This window comes from Ovis aries, chromosome X, assembly GCF_016772045.2.
Source record: "Ovis aries strain OAR_USU_Benz2616 breed Rambouillet chromosome X, ARS-UI_Ramb_v3.0, whole genome shotgun sequence".
Classification (NCBI taxonomy): domain Eukaryota; kingdom Metazoa; phylum Chordata; class Mammalia; order Artiodactyla; family Bovidae; genus Ovis; species Ovis aries.
In genome coordinates this window covers 39,328,867-39,334,866 of record NC_056080.1, presented here as the reverse complement: position 1 = coordinate 39,334,866, position 6,000 = coordinate 39,328,867, and positions in this window count along the sequence as shown.

Genomic DNA, 6,000 nt, shown 5'->3' with positions numbered 1-6,000 from the left:
TTACTGCTTCTGCTAGTTTATCATTGCTGTTATTGCCGGAAACATTAATTGGCCATATATTTAGTTCCCTCTTTTTCTCTCACTCTCCGCAATGTGATTTAGGTTATTTCTCGTCACTTTCAGAACACGGTTTTCCAGGTTGAGAGTTGGGTGAGTGACTTACTTTGGGGGTTGGCAGAGGCACATCCATCCACTTGGGGAAAACAAAAATGTATTTAGCGTTATTAGAATGGTTTAGAGCTATGTGCACATGCAAGATTGACTCATATATTAGTTATCTATTGCTGCATAACAAATTATCCTGCAGTTTAGTGACTTAAACAACAAAACATTCATTATCTCGCAGTTTCTGTGTGTCTGGAATTCAGGAGTCAGGGGCCTTCATGAAGATGTAGTTGAGATGTTGCTCTGAAGACTGCACTGGGGCAACCAGATCTGTTTCTAAGATGGCTCATTCACGTGGCTGTTGGCAAGAGGCCTCAGTTCTTCCACACTTGACTCACCCAATAGTGTTGCTATGTGCCCATCATTCAGGAAGCTGAATGTGCCCATGTCATGGCAGGTGGCTTCCCCAGATAGCAATGAGGAAGCCACAATGCCTTTTCCATCCTAATCATGGATGCCACATATAGTCACTTTTGTCACATTCCATTTATTAGGAGTGAGTCAGTAAGCACCACCCACAATCAAGGGAAGGGAAGGAAAATCAGGTTCCACCTTTTGAAGGGAGGAGAATCAAAGAATTTATGGACATATTTAAAAACCACCACAGGTGGTAAATAGGTTAATTGACTCCAATCAAGTGTTGAGACAACATGGGTGGTAGCTACATATTTCTCTCTCCTTCAATCAGATGGTAGGGCAGAGAGATCAGAGGGTTAGAAACAATCAGGGTAGGATTTACCTTGAACTGGGAACCTGAGATTAAGAAGAAAAAAATTCCACCTGAAGGGTATGGTCTTGGATCTTCAGTTGTCATAGTAACTTTAAACAAGATTAAGAAGGACTCTGGTGATCTGTCTGCTGCTGCTGCTGCTAAGTCACTTCAGTCGTGTCCGACTCTGTGTGACCCCATAGATGGCAGCCCACCAGGCTCCCTTGTCCCTGGGATTCTCCAGGCAAGAACACTGGAGTGGGTTTCCATTTCCTTCTCCAATGCATGAAAGTGAAAAGTGAGAGTGAAGTCGCTCAGTTGTGTCCGACTCTTAGCGAACCCATGGAGCCCACCAGGCTCCTCTGTCCATGGGATTTTCCAGGCAAGAGTACTGGAGTGGGGTGCCGTTGCCTTCTCCGGGTGATCTGTCTGGGGGTAAGCAAATTCACCCTGGAGATCTTTAGGGGTCGTATCCTGCATCTTGCCCTCCAATTTCTAGCCAGCCACAAATGTTATCTGTATAGTGTGATGAACTCTTGACCAACGTTAAAGGATGTCTCAAAAGAAGGCAAAATCATGACTCTCATACAAACATAAAATGAACATGTCACAGGTTTTATACAACTCATTAATTAAATGAGGGAATGGATGAGATATAACTGATTCAAAGGATCATCCCAAGAACAGAAACATTTTTAGGTTGCGACTATTGAAATAAATTTGCAAATAGGCACAAAATTGGCTTTTGGAGTGGGTGTTGGGGGGATAGTGGTTGTCACTTCCCCTGAGCAAAGTTATTTGGTTATTTAAAGGCAAGAAGTACTCACAATGCTATTAGTTCTCTGCATCTTATAGAGTTGTAAAATAGCCTGGCCAAGACAAAGGTGTATCGCTGTAGGTACAGAAAATACCTCCACCCTCAGGCTCCAGCATTCCATTGAAAGAATAGCCAGTAATCTCTTTTTCGTATTTCAAAGCCTTACATTATTCCTAGTATCAAATAACCTCAACTCTCTCGAGCTGACAAGACACACTCCTTAGAGAGTGTCCTTTTAACCTTGGGAAGACTGAGAATTGAATATGGAGAAGATGAAATCAATCAAATACACTATACTGATATTTTAGTGTTAAGCTCAGAAACAATCTGTGCATGTGATCTAATCTGTAGTGTTTATGACAAATTGGGAGTAGTAAAGAAACTAACAGATTAGCCTTATGATTCCAACTTAAAATTGTATAGACTTGCAATTGTAAGGTAAAAGGAATTAAAATTTGACTTGGGAAGCAAGAGTTCCAATGTTTAAGCCAACTGGATATTCACTATATTTGCACATTTGACTGATTTGATTTTGGTTTAGGTCGGCCCTCTGTGTCTGTGGGTTCTGCATCCAAGGATTCACCCAACTGCAGATGGAAAATATTCAGGAACAAAAAAGTTCCAGAAAGTTTCAAAAGGCAAAACCTGAATTTGCTGCATGCTGGCAACTATTTACATAGCTTTTATATTGTATTTACAACTATTTACATGGTATTTACATTGCATTCGGTACCATAAGTAATTTAGAGATGATTCAAAGTATATGGAAGGATGTGTAGATTATATGCAAATAGTACACCACTTTGTGGGGCTTCCCAGGTGGCTTAGTGGGTAAAGAATCCACCTGCAATGCAGGAGCTGTGGGTTCAATCCCTTGGTCAGGAAGATCCTTTGGAGGAGGGCATGGCAACCCACTCCAGTATTCTTGCCTGGAGAATCCCATGGACAGAGGAGCCTGGAGGGCTACAGTCTATAGGGTCACAAAGAGTCAGACATGACTGAGTGAGCACCCATGCACGAATACCACTTCATATAAGGGACTTGAGCATCCTTGCATTTGATATCTGAGAGTTGGTCCTGGAACCAATCCCTTGTGGATACTGTATTATGGTCATAAATTTGCCCATTCAAGCATTCAAATGCTTAAAAAGAAAACAAAACAAATTGTGTGAGTGTGTGTGAAATATATATATATATATATATATATATATATATATATATAGTGTTTAGGGAAATTTAGCTAAATTTATAAAGGGATGGAACAGTTTAAGAGCATTTTAGTCTGTTCGATTTGTCTTGATTGAGCCTTAATCAAAGCCCTCTCTGAAAATGATTGCTCTAATTTTGTATAAAAATAACAAGGTTAATAAATGGAAGTTAAAGGCTTGTGAAAGTCTAGATTTAAAAATCTGAAACTTAGGGGCTTCCTTGGTAGATCAGTGGTAAAGAATTCACCTGCCAATGCAGGAGACACAGGTTTGATTCCTGGCCTTGGAAGACTGCACATACCATGGCGAAACTAAGTTCGTGTGCCACAGCTACTGAGTCATGCTCTAGAGCCCAGGAGCCCCTACTACTGAAGCCCCCATGCCTAGAGCCCGTGCTCCACAACAAGAGAAGCCACCTTAGTGAGAAGCCCGAGCGCCACAGCTAGAGAAAAGCCTGCGCAGCAACCAAGACCCAGCACAGCCAAAAATAAATAAAATTATATTTAAAAAATCTGAAACTTAAGTCTATAGTAACTTAACACCCAAAATTGAATTTAAATATATATATATATATATCTCCACATGAATTTACTGGGCTATCAAATAATTCCCACTGATGATTTGGAAGAAAGAGGGGTAGGAGGGACTTCTCTGGCTGTTTGGTGGTTAAGATTCCAAGCTCCAAATTCAGGAGATATCGGTTTGACTTGGCATGCTGCATGACCCTCCCCAAAAAAAGAAGGGTAGGACATGCGACAAAAAATGAAGTTATGTGTTATTTTGGCAGGGTTTGGTTTTGTTTTTTTTCAGGCATGCAGCTCTGTTTGAGGGATCCCAGTTCCCCAAGCAGGGATTGAACCCAGGGCACAGCAGTGAAAGCACAAATCTTCAACCACTAGGAATTCCCTAGGTGGCAGTTTTAAAGCAGAGCCCCAAGATTGTTTGAGGTACTTCCTTTTGAGAGGTAAAAGGCAGGGGTCTATGTTCTGTCCTCCCCTGAATCTGGGCTCTGTAACTGCTTGACCAACAGAACATGGCGGAAGTGAAATGCTAGTTTCCAGGCTTAGTTGCCTTAAGTAACTGGCAGCTTCCATTCCCTCCGTCTCTTAGGTGCTCACTGTTGGCACCCAGCCACCATGCTGTGAGGAAGCCCAAGCCATCCTGTGGAGAGGCCCACATGGAGAAGGACCAGAGCCAGCAATAACTTGCCAACCATGTGTGTGAGCCATCTTGAAAATGGATTCTTGAGTCCCAGTTGAGGCGCCCCAGTTACTGCAGCGAGCAGAGGTGAGCTGTCTCTGCCACACCCTGCACAGATTGCAGATACTTGAGCAAAATAAATGATCCCTGTTGTTTACACCACTAAGCTTTGAGGTGGCTTTACATAGTAACCGATAAACTTAAGATATAACTTACACATAGTATGGTGTACAAATCTTAAATGTACAGCCCGATGAATTTTTACAGTGCAGTGATGAATTTTTACATTGTAAATAACCAAGTAGTCATCTATCAGGTTCGATATAGAATATTTGCATCTCCCCAGAAGGTTCCCTAGTCAAACATCTTCTTGAAATACTACCTAGGCACCTGAACTATTAGCCCACAGTTCTGGGCAGCTCAGCATTTTTTTTTTTTTTCTCAGAGACGTGTCCAAATGTAACTGGATTAGAAACATTCTCTTCAGCATCCATTGATGGAATAAAAACAGGCTCTGATGTGTAGGCCGGCAAAGAGCAGAGGCTCAAATGGAAGACAACCAGATTTCAGTCTGTAACCTCTGGGAAGTAGGTCGCCAGGAAAATGAGCCAATTTGCTCTTTAAACTTCCCATCAACAGAGTCACCTCGTAAAATGCAAGCACAGAGGGTGCTGTCTTAATACCTGTAGTCAGGCCTGTGAGGCCCCACTTGGTACTTACAGTCCTAACTCTGTCCAAAGCAACAGAGACCAAAAAGGGTTTGGGGAACCTTTAAGCTGGATGGAGGCGATCCCCTCCAAATCAGCTTCACCAACTGCTTTGCTTCAAACTGTGGGCTAATTTCCATTCATCACACTTGGCCCTAATTACCCTGGAACAGCCTTTCTTCCTTAGGCCTGGAGCAGGAATTTTAAGGGGCTCCTGACAAAGCAGGTCCCTGAGTCCAAACAATAGTGGTCTCCAGGAAAAGCCTGCATGAGGAAGTGTCAATCTCCATTCCCGTCCTTCCTGGAGACCCAGGTTCCAGGCCTGCTTGTGATCTCCCCAGGTAGGAACCCGAGTTCCTCCACTAAATAGATTTTTCTTTTGTTGTCACATTAATTTGCAACTCATTAATAGTGACAGAAGTGAGGTACTGCACCAATGCTATTTGCATATTCATGAGTGACTTATTATTAAACAAATAAGATTTTCCTATCTTCGCGAGCACCCAAAGTAAGGCTGAACAGTACATTACACCGGGCCTGATGCTTTATTCTCTCTTTAATATGTTAATAGATGCAGTTGATTTCTTTAAGTAAATACGCATCTATAAAACAACACGTACTTTATAAAAAAGAAATCATTTAAATAATAATCCATTAGCAAAGTTGGCAACAATTTAAGAGGAACAACCCATTAATACCAACGCGTGAGAATCAATTTGCGAATTTTAACTCGCTTGGGTGGTGGGTTGCGGACGATCGGGAAGGACCTGCGAGTGTGTGAGCGCTTAAAAATATATTTTAATGAGTTTCCGGAGACCAGCACTCGAATCCTTCGCGTCTTTCAGGTGCCTACTCCCAGTAAGTCGAAAACTGTCTGCGTCCTGACCCGGATCAGCGTTTTTCTGACATCCGCAGGGCACAGGAATCGTGATCTGAAAGCAGGCCGAGCGCCACGTCGACCCTGCCGCTTTCGCCGTGCCCACCGGCCGCGTATTAGCACCAGTTAAGCCCGGTGGGGGCGGGGCAGGGCCTGGGTTCCCAGCGAGACTCCCCCACCAGGCTGGGGCTGTGGCCTCCCCTCCTATCCACCCCTGCTCCGGCACGGGTTTCGTCACAGCCGGCTCTTTCCTGCCGGGGTCAGGGCGGGCTCCCCCCGCGGCGGCTCGGAGCGCGGGGCCAACCGCGCACCCTTAT